This window comes from Trachurus japonicus, chromosome 21, assembly GCF_045865225.1.
Source record: "Trachurus japonicus isolate A0001 chromosome 21, Traja_1.0".
Classification (NCBI taxonomy): domain Eukaryota; kingdom Metazoa; phylum Chordata; class Actinopteri; order Carangiformes; family Carangidae; genus Trachurus; species Trachurus japonicus.
This window is the reverse complement of record NC_140927.1, coordinates 14,505,952-14,523,065: the sequence shown is the minus strand read 5'-3', so window position 1 is coordinate 14,523,065 and position 17,114 is coordinate 14,505,952.

Here is a 17,114-nt window from a genome sequence, read left to right as displayed (position 1 = left end):
TGTTAGAAGCGTAACCAGAAAAAAACAACAACCTTGCAAAAGATCTGTGTGCACATCTCCTTGCAAAACCACTCCATTCTGTAGTTATGTATAGTAGTCTCAAACTTTCAGACCACTCTGTGTTTTGTTTCATTGCTGCATTTCCTTGTAAAAAGAAAAGAAATAAAAAAAAACCCCAATAACCTCTCTCCAAACATTGAAACCACTCGGCAGCAAATCTCAAGGGAGGAAAGTCAGAGAGAAGAGCAGTAAAACTGAAGAGTGTTTATCACAGTGATGTGACTGGGCTAATCTTGCACAGTTTCTCAACTTGACTGGCAAGGCTGTGATATCATGAATTTGAAATTATGTTGCACTTTCAGTCCTGACAGTAGTTTACATGAAGAGAAAATTGCAATTTTAAGCCGTCAGCTGTCTTGAAGAATGCATGTCCATATTGTCAGATTTACACAGGTGGGTTACGCTCTGAATATAAAATACCTGTTTGAACTGCCTGCCCTTCTCCCACATGATGCTTGTCAATGTGTGGAAATATCTCACTGCCTCTCACTTTTGGTTTTGCCACCTGTGCAGTAAACTCAGACACGATGAGAGCGTTTTGATGCAGAATTAAATATAAGCTAAAAATGTAAGCTATTTAAATTTTAAAGCTGAATCACAGATGGCAAACCACTCAGGATCCACCAGACTGGAAGAACAGTCAGCATCCTCATGAACTCAAAAACTATAAGATAAACACAAATCCACTGTACTTCATCCTTTCACATCACTTTAAAAAGTGCATTCAAAGAGAATCCAAAGAACCAGAATGTTAGAGAATTTGCTATCCATATTCATGTCCACCTCAAAATTCCACGTCCTTTATATGCAGACACACTCTCATTGCAGCTAAGTACAAGAAAATACATCTCGGTGATCACTGTGCAGGTTTTGTTCACAATACAGAATCTGCAAGCCTTACTCAAGGTTGAGCATATGGCACTGTATTACTCAATGTTACACTCACTCAGTCCACACTTTTGTAGCTGCCTGCCCAAGGCAAACTTTGCATTGGCTTCACTGCCTAATCCCTAGACTGCTGCATACTCGACTTTTTCACATTTGAACCTGGGCCATCCATTTAGGGAATGGTTTGCTACATCATAAGCAGGTGATTTCATCAGTAAGCAATAAATAAATTCATAACACATGCACAATGCTAACTTTAATAATTTGCAGATGTTCGTAATATTTATGCAGTTGGTAATTATAACTTAATGAGCCTTCATTATAAGCATATTCTGTAGTGGGGTTTGAGAATTTGCTCTATTATATGTCCATTTGAGAAACTGATGATTTATGAATGCAATTTGTCAAAATACTGAGCAAATGCATCACTATCTCTCAGGGTATGAGTGCTTTGCATTATTTTTGATAGAACGTGGATTGAACACAATAACCTTGACAGTTGTAATGGAGTTCCTGATGCCAAGGAAACATGGAAAGTCCTGCCCATTCTCCTCGTAAATAGTGCAGCCTATGCAATTACATGCCACACAGGACACAATTACTTCTGGGCTTGGTGCAGCTTTAATGTTGTGGTTGACAACATCTGCGATGCATAGTTTGAACACAGGGCTACATGCAGTGAACCCTTTTTCAAGCAGCTTATGTGCTCTTACACCTCGTTGCAATCTTTACAAGAATGCACAACAAATGAAGAACAACAAAACTCAACAAGCAAACAAATAAAACCAAATAAGTGCTAACCCGCCAATCCACCCTGGAATGTGCAATGCAAAAGTGACACTTACTGTACCTTTATTTGTGACAATTGCACAACTTAACATTCTGCTATCTACATTAGATCATAGTTAAGAGCCAATTAAAAGACTGTACCACTTACCAAGTAACACACAACAGTGGCATGGCTGATGCCAACATTAGCTTCTGTGCAACTGAAGACAGTTAGATAAGATATTGATAGATAGCTCACTGAAAGTATTAAATGCATATTTTAAAAAGCTATCCATTTTTTTGTCTGCTACTTTACACAACAGATTGACCTCACCATCCACCATACAGACCTTCAGATTGTCCTGGAAAGGAAGATCTATAGATGTAACTGGCAGAGAACCAATACTCTTACTCAACACTTCTGCCTTTGGAGCAAAGTCTGCAATGGTAAGTAAAACCCTGGCAGTCTGCTTACAATACATTTTACCTCAATTCAAAAACAGTATTCACCCAAAACAAAAACACAAAGAACAAATGAATTAGCACTTTACAGCCTTGAGAGCTATTCTGTACCTTAGTGGACAATTATATATTAATTACCACCTGGCTACAGTAGTAACACATCTGCTGATACTGTAACACTGAAATACCCAGACTCTCCTGCACATTGGACAGCTGGTAGTGTGAAAGAACAGGCCAGGTTCAACAGCAACACAGATAAGCAGTCATTTCACGAAAGTTATGGAATGTGTTTTTGAGTTGCATCTGGTTTGATTATCCCTGTTGGCTCGGCTCTCAGTCCGTAATCTTTATCTCAAAGGTTTAAATACCACTTCCATCATTCTGGCATGGCACAGATATGCTCCATTTCCAAGACAACAATGATGATTAATGCATATCACACCACCTTGTTGCTAATGTTCATGCAAGGCACAAGCACTAGGCCGAATCACTTCTCCCATTCATGGCACAGTTACACACACATCAGACTGTTCCTGCCACATTTTAATACAATGAATAATGATGACATTTGTAAGCATCAAATGATAGGAAAGTATGGCATGTATCATATCTGTATCAGTTGGTGATGGAAATATATTTTTAAATCTCTTTTCTAAGCAATGTATCTCATCCCTCATTCAGAGGCCTCACTCAGCTTACATAGCACACAGTCACAGTATTTTACTCCAGCCAACATGTACACAGATGTGCACAGGCCTCCCCCTCCTGGGGTGACTAAAATTAATGGTCAAGTCTGGGCGCATGGGAGAGGAGAAGTCTTGAAGATTTACTCACCCTCTAGCTGCCATAATTCTCCACCCTCTGCAATTGTGATGAAGGCATGATGAGAGGAAGCCTCTTTTTCATCTCGCTCCCATCAGCAGAGTGTTGCCTCTAGCTTTTTTTGCTGCAGTGAAGCCTGCCTCTAGGTTTCTCTACTGAACTTGACTGCTGACTACTGATTTATTCAGAAAGTGCACCATTGAATTGTATTGATTTCTAGTATCTTACATCATGGCTGATATGGTATTTATAAGGGCAGAGCAATAATCAGCAATAGAATAACTATTTATTCTTTGAACAAAAGGTTTTCTCACTCTTTATCAGAATATACATAACATTGCATCTGGGATGAACAATGTGTACACATGATAACCATATCATTAACTACATTATGTATATGAGGTAAATTTAAAATTCAACTTTGTACACGAATGAATATCCGCTGCATAGAAGTCCTAGCCAAACAAATTCACACAAGGCGGATTAAGCCTATCAGCATGAGATAATCTATCTGTATTTGGAGCATACCCGAATTTTAGATCTGGTGCCTGTGGTGATTTTCCCATTCTGGCCCACTGACAGTCTTGCATTTTATATCAACTGTCAATAATTGGTTTGCCAGAGCTGATGAGGGAAAGGACTAGGGCTAACCCCAAAAAATCGAAGCTTCGAAGCTTGTTCGTTGCCATGGTAATCGATCATGAAGTCTGTGATCGAATTTCTTTTTTCTTTTCCTTTTTTCCTTTTTGACACCGGTTGTCATTGGCAATTGTTACATTATGAGTAGGCTACTTGGCATCCTGGAAACCTGCCTGATTTTGGAGATATGCGGTGTTTTTTTGCCCTTACTTTCATTATTTCCCCTACGATCACGTGCCCCCCCCGGTCAGACGTTACGGTCGCCGCCGCCGCCGCCCCCCGCCACACATTACGATTGCGCACCCCCCTCCACGAAGCTTCGATTATCAAAATATGATAATCGGGTCAGCCCTAGAAAGGACCATAGCGACACAGACAGAGTCCGCAACACCAATTAGGACTAAAATGGAAAACCTTGGAAGAGTCCAGGAGAAGTTTCTGATGCTCCAGATAAAAAAAAATCTGAGAACAGATTAGAGTCTAAATATAGAATATGATGGACGACAAGAAGAAAACATGGCTTACAGTTGGTCGACTGCTTTCTTTGTGTTCTAAACCAAGTATGAAAGTAGCTTTTCCTCATTGGAGGATGCTGTTTGTGTAATTAATCTTCCAGCCACAAAGGGGAGAAATATATTTTTTATATATACTGTATGTAAATAAAGGTTCATACTGTATACAGTATACTGTATCTACAGCCCAACCAGTCACAACTAGTTAAAAAATGACTGCTGACTGTTGAGGTTTCTCTCTGTAATGAGGACAAAAAAAGGAGTTAATGGTGGCACTGGGGATTTATTTACATATCCTGGCGGCTGCATGACACCTAAACATATGATGCGGGACTGTTCAAATTCCTGGGGCATCAGTCAGCAGAATGGACGGGTCAACTGAGCTTCCGTTGTTGTCCTCCTCATTGAAAGGGAGGTTACTTGGGATGTATTGCAGGGGTCTGACAGCTGTCTGATCCCTGGCACCTTTCAGCATGCTGATCTCCCAGAGGTGCCGAGAGGTGCAGAGAATGTGCACAACACATCTGTTTATCAGAGAAAACAGAGTGGTTCATCAGCAGGTGGAACATGCTCTATGCTGGCAGCTGAACAGGGAGCAAAGGTGATGGATTTAAAGTACATACAGGTGTATCACAGGCTGTGTGTATATGAGACTGTTATAGGTTATAAAATGAAAATACTGCACCTCTGCATTACATGACTTTCATGTTTTTGTGCTTCCAATCAAGGTACAGTATAACGATAGTGATGATTTGTTAAAGTGATGCAACCCAGTTTCAGTTTGATTGATAATGGAGATCAGTGGACTCAAAGGACATCAGTGAAAAAGAATGAAGCTATATAAAATGCTGTTTCATATACTTCCATTGGATGCAGCCTTCTAAATATCTGTCTTTTGTATCTTTGGACATCTTTATTGGTTAATTACAGTATGAGGCCATTCGTGTGATGTGACCGCTGAATGAATTCATTTCCTTGTTGGACATTAAAAGCTTCTATCATTTGATGCTAAAGCTCTACAGTATGTTTTCACAATTCTCTGAGTGCACTTTTGTAATATTAGCTGTATTGACAGACATGACAATGATGTCAGTAAGATGACAGTAAAATAGCCATTAGAACATTTCCTGCTGATACACTCAATCACTAAAGCATTCAGGAGGTGTGAATAAAAATCCACAAAGAACAGCCTGTCAAAGCTGTAACAGCTTGTCTTTCCTGTCACCATTTGTTAGTGAGCTAGTGTATTGAGAGAAGTTCACTGTTGTTGCTGTTGTTGTTGAAAGACTGGCTTGCCAAGATCTCTTTGTCATCTATATGCTGGGCATGTTGTTTTTGCATTGTCTCCTAAGGTGTTGGTTATGAAGATGGAATGTGTCTGTGTGGAGCTATTGTGTTGCTCCACTGTCTGTCCAGTCAGATCCCTTTACAGTACCGTAGCTGGGGTATCATTGTCAGTATACTTGAGACTGATACTGTCTGTTCACTCAAACTAGAGAATTCAAACTTCATACAGTAGCTAGTGACATAACTGGTACTAGCGCTGAAAACATAACAATATACATCTATGGACAGTTAAGTTTAGCTCGTTCGTATTCTAAATCGTTTCAATTTGTCAGATTTCGACTAAATATTATTGCACACAAACATTCTCAACTCTCACAGTAATTCCATCCACATTTGAGAAGCAAATATGCACAGATTCTAAAAAACAAACAAGCAAACAAAAAACAAGAACTCTGTGTTCAAATGCTGAAAATACACATGGAAGAATTTAGCCTTGATGGCTTTCTGCAGGAACTAACCAAATTGTTTAGGTATATAAACCTGACCAGGTAACTTTGGTAGCTACATCTAACCGAAGAGGTTCGTTGCATAAACCCAACCAAACTGAGCCTGAAAACTCAGCATGATTAGTGAACAAAGTCAAAAAGTAAAACTGTACAGGAACCTGAGTCTCCTTGGTGAAAGTCCAATGTTTGACAACGATCTGCTTTGATGTGGACTTTGTCAGTCTTTATAGTACTTTCCTTTCTGACAGAAGAAAGCCTGTCTGACAGAAAACCTTCCTTGCAGAAAGCCCTCAAGGCATACTTCTCCCATGTGCATTTAAAGCAGCCTATGTTGAGTTTTTTTCTGACAGTCTACCTGTTTTGGATGAGTGAATAAAGACCATCCTTTCTCAGAAGCAAAGGTGTACGTGTAGTGTTGATTCCTTTTAACCCTGAAGTGAATTCTTCCCTAACATTAACCATGACTCGCTTTAACCTTAACTGTACCTTGAAGGAGTGACTCTCATAATTTTTATTATTGCAGTCCTTCCTTGCAGATTACATATTTAAAATGATGGTTGCTTAGGTTATTGGTCATGGGGATGTGTGAGGCAGCTGTGTATAGTTAGTGCATCACCAGCAGTAGGTTCAGATCAGCTTACTCTAGAAGCTGAGTGATGTGCTGCTGTGCACGGAGCCATCCACAATACTGTGTTTTAACCACACTAAAATAAAATAGAATCTCAGTTGAAGTGTGCATTTACTTTTGAATATTTCAGCTGCTGTCACTTTTGTTTCTCCACCTGTACAAGACACACACAGGGCCGTTGTATAGGGGAGAAAGGTGATGATAATTCTAGGGGCCCAGCGACCAGTAGGGCCCCCAAAAACCCAGTAGTCTAATCTTTGTATGACTGAATTATTCTGCATAATACTCATAGTAATGCTGCATTTGCATCAAAACAAAGTAGGCTAAATAAAAAATGATAATACGTACATAGTCTAAGAAGAAAAGTGGAAAGGGGGCAGGGGCCCACTTTAGTATTCTTTCAGGGGGCCCAAAATTCCTAGCAACGGCCCTGGACACACATATGAGGACCTATGGCCTATCCACCATGTGTGATATTAAGTATTTACAAATGCTTTAAAATTGTACAGACATCTGTCCCCCATTTACCACTCTGTAGTTACTTCAGGTGAGATATTAGCCCATTGGCAGTTGAAACTAAATGAAGCATAAAATAGTGAACAACATTTTCAATTTCCCTCTATACAGTACTTCTATGCACCAGCTTTTTTGTTGGCACTATTTTTTTGAGAATAGACTGTGTAGTATCACTGTGTACATGTTCAAATGGTACGTGGTAATTAAAAAATAGGAAACTGCCAAGTGTTGTAATATGTTGATAGGATGAAATATGTGTTTGCTTCTTGGCCAACAAATATCCCTTAGTGTGAGAGTGAAGATTAAATGCTTTGTGAACAGGTTTACGTGGACCAATTTAGCCTACCACTGAAATAAAAGACATTTTTATTCCATTTTACTTAACTTAAAATATATCAATTTGCCAGTCAGTGCTACAAGGCCTCTCTAACCTTGCTCAGGGCCGGCTTGGCTCATATACATCTTTTTTCTATTAGGCCTTGTGAAACCCGGGCAGTGTTTTAAAGGGGAGATTTGTGGGGCTTTCAGCAACTCATCACCCTGAGGAGCCCAATAATCCATGTTGTTTATCCAAAGAGTACTTTTGGCACAACCTCCCAGAGGGTTGCAAAGCTAATGCAAGAGCTGGGGCATTATTTTGTACACTGATATATTTTGCTCTTTTATTTTTTCCCCCCTAGTGGTGTCAATTACCCTGTTATGCTAATAGGTGTACCTTTGGAAGCGTACATTGTTGGCTCAACATGAGAGGGAGAGGGAGCCTCTATTTCTGAGGCTGCCACATAGATTATCCCTCAAAAGTGAAAGCCCACTTTTGTTTACGCTTACTTTGCATACAGTAGATGCACATGCCAAACTATTAAGTAGATACTGTATCCATAGCAATTCATCTAAAAGCATTTACAGTTTGACTAAAGACAACAACCATGATTTGCACCCTAATTAATTAGTTCAATTCCACAAGATGAACATATTGTCTAATTGTTTTCCTTTGAGTGAGGCCAGCGATGTGATGAGCGTCACCGTTGTATAGGTACTTCATAGGTTTACAGGTTTCGGTGAGGTGGCAATTTCAACTTGTACAGAAGCTTTATTAGCAACAATAGGCATACAATTGGCACAACAACTAATGCATCTGTGAATGCACATAGGAGAAAACATCCCTAATTGTCCACACATCACTTAAGGGGCTCTGATTCCATGAACCTAGTGGTGCGACACAACCCAGTTGAGTGTGCCCCGCATGATGTACACTGGGGCGAGGGCCAAGTGCTCTTTCGGTATTTATGTGGCCAGCTGCACCTGGCACACTCACAGCACACTAGGAAATGGGGTGAGTGCAGTTCAGACCCCCTCACTTTTTGTTTATCTCATTTGGTTGAAGATTTAATTGAAAATGGATAATTTTCATTCAGGCCCACTGATAAACTTGATATTGAAAGAGAAGAAATATACTTTAGCAACTTTTGTCTCTTGAAGGTTATTAAAAATTCAGAACACTGGAGAGGATCTGCCAGGAAGAATGGAATAAACTGCACAAATCCAGGTTATAGACTTGTGAAGACTCGCCTAAGAAGAAGCTGTAATTGCTGCCAAAATGTCTTCTAGTACTAAATTAAAGGTCTGAATAATAAATGAGGGATTACATTTTTGATTTTTAATACTTGCAAACATTTGCAAACTTGCAAAACAATTCTAAAAACATGGTTTCACTTTGTGATTATGGTATAGAAGATTACTTGGCATAAAATGATATAAGGTAGTTGATGGGAGAGGGTACTCGAAAAAGAAAGAAGAGATGGTGGAGGGTTATAAGTGGAGAGCAATATCTGTATTGATCCACAGGTTTTCATGTAACTGTGTGAAGTGTTGCCAATGTGTCAGTCGCCAGCATTCCTGGACAATAATTTGTCAAAAAAAACTGGCACAGAAGCTTCTCTGGATATTTTTTAACACTACGGTGCTGGTAGCACAGGCTTGAACCAATCTGCCATTCATGACTGTGATGGAAGAGACACTGTACCTGCTCCCCTCGAGTGGATGTAAAAAGAGGCAGCAGAGTCATGGCACAGTCAGATTATGATTTGATTTCCATTCATGTCCTTGTGGACCAGGCTGAGAAACATTTTGGTTGTAAATTGACCTGCCTCTTTTGATTTTGCCCAGAGTTAAATCTGACTGAAATATTGAGGCTCTCTATTGTCCTGCTGGTTTCAGAGAAGGGGTGAGGCTGACCTCTCATTCAAAGCAAACTTTTTGTTTGTATAGTTTGTGATTATATTGTTTTATAGCTGCAAGGCGAAAGTTGACGAGGAGCACAGAATGAGAGATGCTTTCTGAGTGCATGGACACAACATGTTGCTGTTAGCCTGCGAGCCATAACACCTGCAAGTTATGTTAACCTGCTCTTGGCCAAACTACACGGTTCAGATTTTGGTGTCACTATATCATACACATGGATTGACCCTTTGTCATGTGTTATTAATAAAACGCTTGTGATTTTGGTGTTACTTGTTCAACAGAAAAGAAACTTTTGTGATATCAGCCATCACTGGTAGGAAGACAGGATTAAATGAGCTCAATTCCTTCCTCTTTCTCCCCCTCCAAGAATCCTTGCTCATAGCCCTATAATGACATTCATTTATGAATATTCAAGTCAGTGAAAGTGTTCTTGAAGATGGCAAACTAATACATACAAAACAGAAAAAAATGCACAAATGTTGGTACTTACCTTGGCTTTTTGATGCAAGTAAGAAACTCTCCTTAGTTCTTCATTTGCCTGTTTTATCAGCCTTGTTCCTCTTTGCTTGCTCAGAGGTACTCAGTGGACATTACTTTTGAGTGCAATCACTGCAATATTTAGAGGTTTGTTGAGGCCCTGGAGTGCTTACGCTCTGCCAAGAAAATAAGCCAGGGGACACAGTGGCATTATACGTGCGAAGGTCAGCTTGTTAACCAAAGTAATTGGATTTTGCAACCCTCTCTGGGTGATGTGAGCCTTTAGCCTGCTTTTGCAGCACAATCTTTCCCCAACTCCAATTTTGGTATTGATTTGTCTTTCATTTGGATTCAAAATGACAATGGCAGACATCAGTCACACTCTGTCTGATAACACATTCCTGCATGTTGATTAATCAGCATGTCTTGTAGATTTTTATGAAGAATCAATTAACATCTTTGTCAACCAAAACCTCATACAGGAACTTGAGTCATTTGTAGTGACTGTGGTGACCTGTGTAGAAAACCCACCATTAAAGACCGTAATTACTAGTAACTTTATAAAGCGAACATAAGCCCTCACAACTACAAAGTACTTTAATGAACATATTCTTTAACTTCAACAGTCAGACTTTCCACATTTTTAACATTGACTGAAAGGCAGATTTAATCTGTTGCAGGCACAAAGGAAAGTGATGGAATGGCTGGAAAGGAAATATCAATAATTCACAATGCTGAAATGTGAAAAGTTAGAGCTATGGCCTGCAACAGAAACAGAGATGAGAGGAAGTAGGTGTTGCTCATGGCTGTTTTGAGCAACTTTGGAACTATTCATCAAACAACTACAGGAAGCTACAGTATGAGAGGCACGCAGGGAGAGAGAGAAATGACTATTTGACTTTGGGTTAAATGTCCAGGTTCTACCTAATTTGAGTAGAACAAATACATCCTTAGTCATTATCTTTATTGTCCAGTTGCACCGTATGTTTTGTAGGTGTAATGTTGGGTATATTTTCAGGAGCATGCCACCATGTGTGCTTATGAATCATGGTGAGATTGCCTTTTAAGAACTGATAGCCGAAGCACAGAAGACAGTTCTTAACCAGAAAACACTCAGAGTATATACCCCCTCCAAGGCTGCATAATCCTCTAAATGTGTTAATTTAATACTACATTACATTCATTTGGCAGACTCACTTGTCCGAAGAGACTTAAATTTCTTACCCGTACAAACACACTGGGAGCAATTTGTGCTTATGTGTCTTTGTTCAAGGTCGTTCAAGGAGCCAAGAAAATAAAAGAACAACACCACAATTAATGGCTAACCTGCTCTGCCAATAGAGCCACAGCCTCTAGGGGCTGGATTAACTCACCAGAGCATCCCAGGGCAAAAATGAGCTATGGGGCCTTTTAGAGTCCCCCAACACTCATTCCCCCAACAAATTTCGCCCAGAGCTCCAAAAAGCAGCCAGTATTATTTCACTAGAATGACTGCACTCTGCCCTTGGTTTGCTTTATGTCAGTTAGTCTCTAATGATTTGATGCAGCAGAGATTTGTTAACATAACTATATGCTAACATGATAAAATATTAAAGGCATTAAAAGAAGATTTCGACACAGGGTTCATCAACAAGGTTCCTCAGTGTTGTGTGCAGGAATGACCTCAGGGTCATTACATTACAAGTATGCTTTAATGGTGCATCGCACTGAATACACTTCACACAATACAGTTCATCAAAAATAATGCTAAAATATTTGCTACAAGGACATCCTGGGGACTATGAGGCTTTGATTACACTAAATGTGGAATTACAACTCCGAGAAAATGCCATCAACTTTTGCAGAATGCTCAAATGAAATGTGGCCACATGTCTGTTTCACTCCTTCTTTAAGAAGGATTTGTAGTTAATTCACTGTTATAGTTAAAACACAGTCGAATTATCTGCCTGAAAAGACAGTCAGTCCCTCCACAGACAGACCTGACTATGAGGCCAGTCTAAGCCTGAATACACTCAGTTCAGTCAGTTATTGTTCTATTTGTGTTCGGGTTTTTTTTATTTTTTTATTATTCTTAGTCCCTCACATTTCTTTAAAAATACTCACCTCTGTCAGTTTGGTAATTTGAAACTTTAGTTAAGTAAGAACAAAAACTAAGGAAACCACCACTCCACAAATCATCAACTTCTCTAAATGAAATGACAAAACAATATGTGTTTGTTCCTTTAATCAATCTTTGGTCATCTTCACCATTATTTCGACCGATATTGTCACATTCATTGCACTATATACTGTATTCCCAGAAAACTCAAGGTGGTGCCCTCTTACTAGGGCTGTAGCCGATATCCGAGTACTCGAGTACTCGCTCGGCTTGGGCGGCATCCGAGTACCATTTCAGCTACTCGCCCCCCCCCGTCACAGCTCGGGCGCTGGAGCGCACTGTCGTCGCTCGGCGGCATCAGAGCGCCTTGTCACTGCGCGGATGCACGGATACTCGGACACCCCGCCACCCCCCTCCCTACACACACTTTTTACACACACTTTTAGTGTGTGTAGGGAAATACAATTAACAATTTAATTCCGTGGCATTCCTTCTTGTTTTTGCTCTTTTAATTGCGAGTGATTTGAGGACAGATCTGTGAGGAAAAATATCACACATGGACAACTGTTTCAGCTGTTTTATTAAAATAAAAAGTGTGTTATTTTGAAAAAAGTGTGTTACTTTACTGTCCGATCTACGTGGCTCTCTTCGGCCGCTCTGCTCTCCTCCCACATGCCTCTCCGTGCTCCGCTCTCCCTCTACGCTACGCTGCCCCCCTCCCCCGCCACATTCGGATAGTACATTATGCTACTCGTTGCAGCCCTACCTCTTACATATGGATAATAAGGGAATTAATATTGGATGTTTGATCTTTGAAAATATGAGATACTGATGGACCTGGTATTAGGCCATAATTAGAATAGTTATTTCCTATTATCATTGATATTATCTATAATAGGGTTTATCCAACATCTACTCCCACCTCTGTTACAGAGACAGTATCACATATAGTAGATGAATCCAGATGTTTTTCAAACAAGTTGTAAATGTTCAATGGATGAATGGACAGAGCGAAGGTTCTGTGGTTCACACATGAACAGCAGCTACAGCCAAAACTCAGAGTGGCCATTCCTGCATTGCAGAGCCTTAAGAGTGGCCAAACAGCTGAGGCCCAGGGCTCTGACTATAAGAGATAAGGAGGCACTTTGCCAGAAGCACTCAGGCTGGTATAAAATGCTATGGACAAAAATGGCTGTTTTTGGCAAGTTCCCCACCCCTTGCTGCAGGGAAATTTGTACAAATCTCTTGTAATGGCTTTAAAGCAGATAGAAGTCACTCTTGGTGTATTGCACAAACCAAGACGCACAAACATGTGCACATAATATAATATTGAATGCCTAGCATTATTCATATGTCATGAAACAAGGGATTCCACGCTCACATAGGTTCATAAGATGCTCCTCACTTTACAGGAAGAGGAAAGCAGGCTAACATATGCACTAAAGAGCTCTAAGGCTGCAATTTATAATTAAAAATCCCTTTTTAAGTGTAGGCACCTCTCCTCACTTTTGAGAACATTGATAAGGGTATTAATTGATCAACACGATCAGTTATAGGCGACTCTAAATCATAGGTGTGAGTGTGTGTGCATTGTTTGTCTAGTCTGTGCAAATTCTCATTATGTCCAGGTCAAAGGCATCTCCAGGCAGTCTAGTCTACACAAACTGATGAAGCCACTTGCATAAGGGGTTGAACATCTTCAAGACAAAAGACTAAGTCCAGTTGACTTGACTCCTTTCCTAGAGACTGTCTCAATATGATAGACTGGCGACCTGTCCAGAGTTACACTGTAGCTGAGTAGGGCCGTCTTCTCCCTTCGTTAGTGTTTGAGAAAAGAGAAATTTTCCTGTAGTGTTATTTTTTGAATAGTTTAATCTGGAGTTAGCCAAAAGAGCACTAATAATGACAGATTCATATTTCATATTATTTCCTTCAGAATCACAATTTATTATAATACCAGTAGTTGAACAACACAACAGATGTTCCCTAAAGCTATAACAACTGAATGTGGATTATAGTCATTTGATTAGAGTAATCATAGTAATGACAATGTCTGTAATGTCTGTCACCTTGTATGATGATGCTGACTGTACGGTCACATGGAAGCTATTGTTTTAGAATTTGTGCGTCACATTTTAGCCATCCTAAAGAGTACCTATTACTTAGAAACTCTGCCTTCTGAGCCACTGAGACTTCATTTCATATTTCACATTCAGAAATATAAATAAATCCTTTTGCCACAAAATGGAGATGGTGGTGGTTTACTCAAAGTTTTCATTTGTTGATCCTGTAGTCCTTGTGCCCTATAATATCCTCTTTCCTTTCACATCTAAACTTTTGATTTGATTATAAAAGTCCTAAAAAATAAACAAACAAAAACAAAACACAATTCTACCCAGACCAGTAAAACAAAACATTTCGACACTGAATTTATTTTATGTGTGATGCTTTCAAAGGACTATTCAAAGAAGACATGATAAAATGTTGTTGCCATCTGCTTTAATAAAGTTGCTCAGTGCTGAAGCCGGTACCACAGGGAATGTTACAGATGAGACTGCTTTGAAGAGAAATATCAATCAAACCAAATTTGCTGTCCAGTGGCTATACAGTACATAAATATGTAAATATGTCCCTCACCCCACTCGTGAAAGGTGGATAATATGTTGCATCACTGTATGTTTTGAAAGTCTGGAAGATTTCATTATAGCACATTGAGCTCTCTTCAACTGTAGGATTGCCCAAGAGTGCTTAACATGACACACTTGTCAGACTGTATAAAAATGTGACACATTCAAAACACACAATCCAAGCACTATATTTTGTTTGGTTTAGTGTCATTTTGATCCGACTCCCCGAAGCGCCTGGCTGTTTAAACACCATCTGCATGCCGCCACTTAATTACTGTCTGCATTCCTGTAGAGATCATCTGCTTTAAATGCAGAGGCACGACATGCATATCAGACTAATGCTGGGTTTTATGAAGGATGGAGGAGCAGGGTAATAGTAGCCTGTGTGACATTTCATCTGTCACATATTGTTGGTGTCACACTGTGCCGTTTACAAGAAGTGATGCTGAGTTAAACGCTGAGCAAATCTCACTGCAGACAAAGTGTTGGAGCTCATAATCCCTTCAATAATCACAATCTCCCAGTGAGGAAGACAACAGGTGTGGCCACGTTGCCCTTGGTATCTGGGAGACGGGACAATGTATTAAACAGCTTCACAATTAACTTTTCTCATTTTAGTATTACAGTAAACAAAACTCCATTCAATAAACCTGTTGCATATGCACATCCCTTTCATTGATTTGTACCCTGCATGTTTACATCATACAAGTTGATCTTCTTCAGTTTTACTGGTGCATCATTACCTTTTAGAGATCATTACTGCCACCAGCTGTTGCCGTGCATCATTGTCTTCTGTGTAAGTATATTCTTGATCTTATCACCGCCATGAAAGTTGAAATTATTAATGTTACACCCTCCCTGAGACCACACTTAACCGTATATAAATGCAAAGTCATCCACCACAAAATTGATCCTAGGTCAGACTTTTATACGTGTAAAATCCTGCCTCATGAGTAGAAACTACTGGACACAGTACCTTGGCTTGTGAAAACTTGCAAAATCAAGGACAAAACTGGACTTCTTGGATTGCTCTTCATTTTCTCACCAGTATAGCAATACACTGAAGTTTTTCTGAAGTGCTATTTTCAGTCTGAACACCATTTATAACAGACACAAACATATACACATGAATGTCATTAATAGAACAATGTAATTTGCACTTATGAGTCACCGGCTTTCCTCTTAAAGGTAGAGTGAGGATAGGAAGAGATCTAACTTGCACCTTTTCAGTCAGATGTAAAGTAGGACAGGCATTCATAAATTATGGAGTAAACAGCTTTGAAAGAAGACGCAAATGTGCTTTAAATGTTGCTGTGGAATCTAAAGTAGTTTATATCTGTGCTCTCTCTAGAAGGCACTTCACAAAACACTTTGAATGCCATTCAAAATTCACTTTCGCTCAGAGCTCAGCTATAATTCACTAAAGACATGGAACCGCTAAACTAAATGTATCAGTTTCATGCTAAATACCACAGGACTGCCTATATTCTAGTAGTGTATAATATTCATGGTGGGTTAAGAAAAAAAAATCCATGCCTTTTTCCAACTGTGTATTGACCATGCAAGTTCACTTTAAACTTGCACTTAACAAACAAGTACTGAAAATGTACAAATCACTAACCAGGGATACAAAAGGGAATTATTCTTGACCATTTGTTCATGAATTAAACATTAGGCTTTGTATGTAGGATATGATAATGGGCACAACTGGACCGTGCTGTTAATAAGTAAAAAATGAGAAACAGTTTCAAGGATTGCAGTTGATGGAAATAGAGGGTTTCAACAGATGGAAAAGCGTCTTGGGGCTAACTGGCATAGATAATGAAGCTGAAGACATCAACTCATATGGAGAAGGATGCAACGAGACAAGTATTTATCAAAGAACCCAAAAGGAACAAACTTTTGCATAAATTAACATTTGAGAAGGGAAAAGGGAGAAACATATAACAGAAATATAGACTTGGTCCTGTAGCCTAGCAGAAGAGCTTCAACCCCTGTCTCTTAGAAATTATGTTAATACATAATTTGTTTTGCCAATTATACTTTGAGAAAAACATCAAAGTATACATAGAAATATCAACACTTGGGTTCAGTGGCTAAGCTTCATCCTAAAAAGTCACGTTCTACACCATATTGAACATTAAAAAAAAAGACAGTCACTAACTGCTAAACTAAATGTATTGGTTTCATGCTAAATCCCACAGGATTTTCTATATTCTCGTGTATAATATTCATCCTTGCCTTTTTCCAACTGTGTATTGACCGCAACCATGTGATTCTTGCTAGTACTAACTTAAAAATAATGAATCTGCCTGATTATCTTTGCAAAATCTGGCAGCTAGAACAAAACAGCTAAGACGCAATGGTGCATAGCTACTATTATTAACCAGTGCTGTTAACAACTGTTATTTTAAAGCTCATATGAAAACACATCCTTCTCACAAAGACCTTCATTCAGTTCCCCCTTTTCAATAATTCTTAGATAGAGAGTGTAGTGAAAACTTTGAGATTGTTAACCTTGAAGTTAACAAACTTCATTCTAGAAAGAAATGTGACTCTAACCTGCTCGCTGGCAGCTTTTCA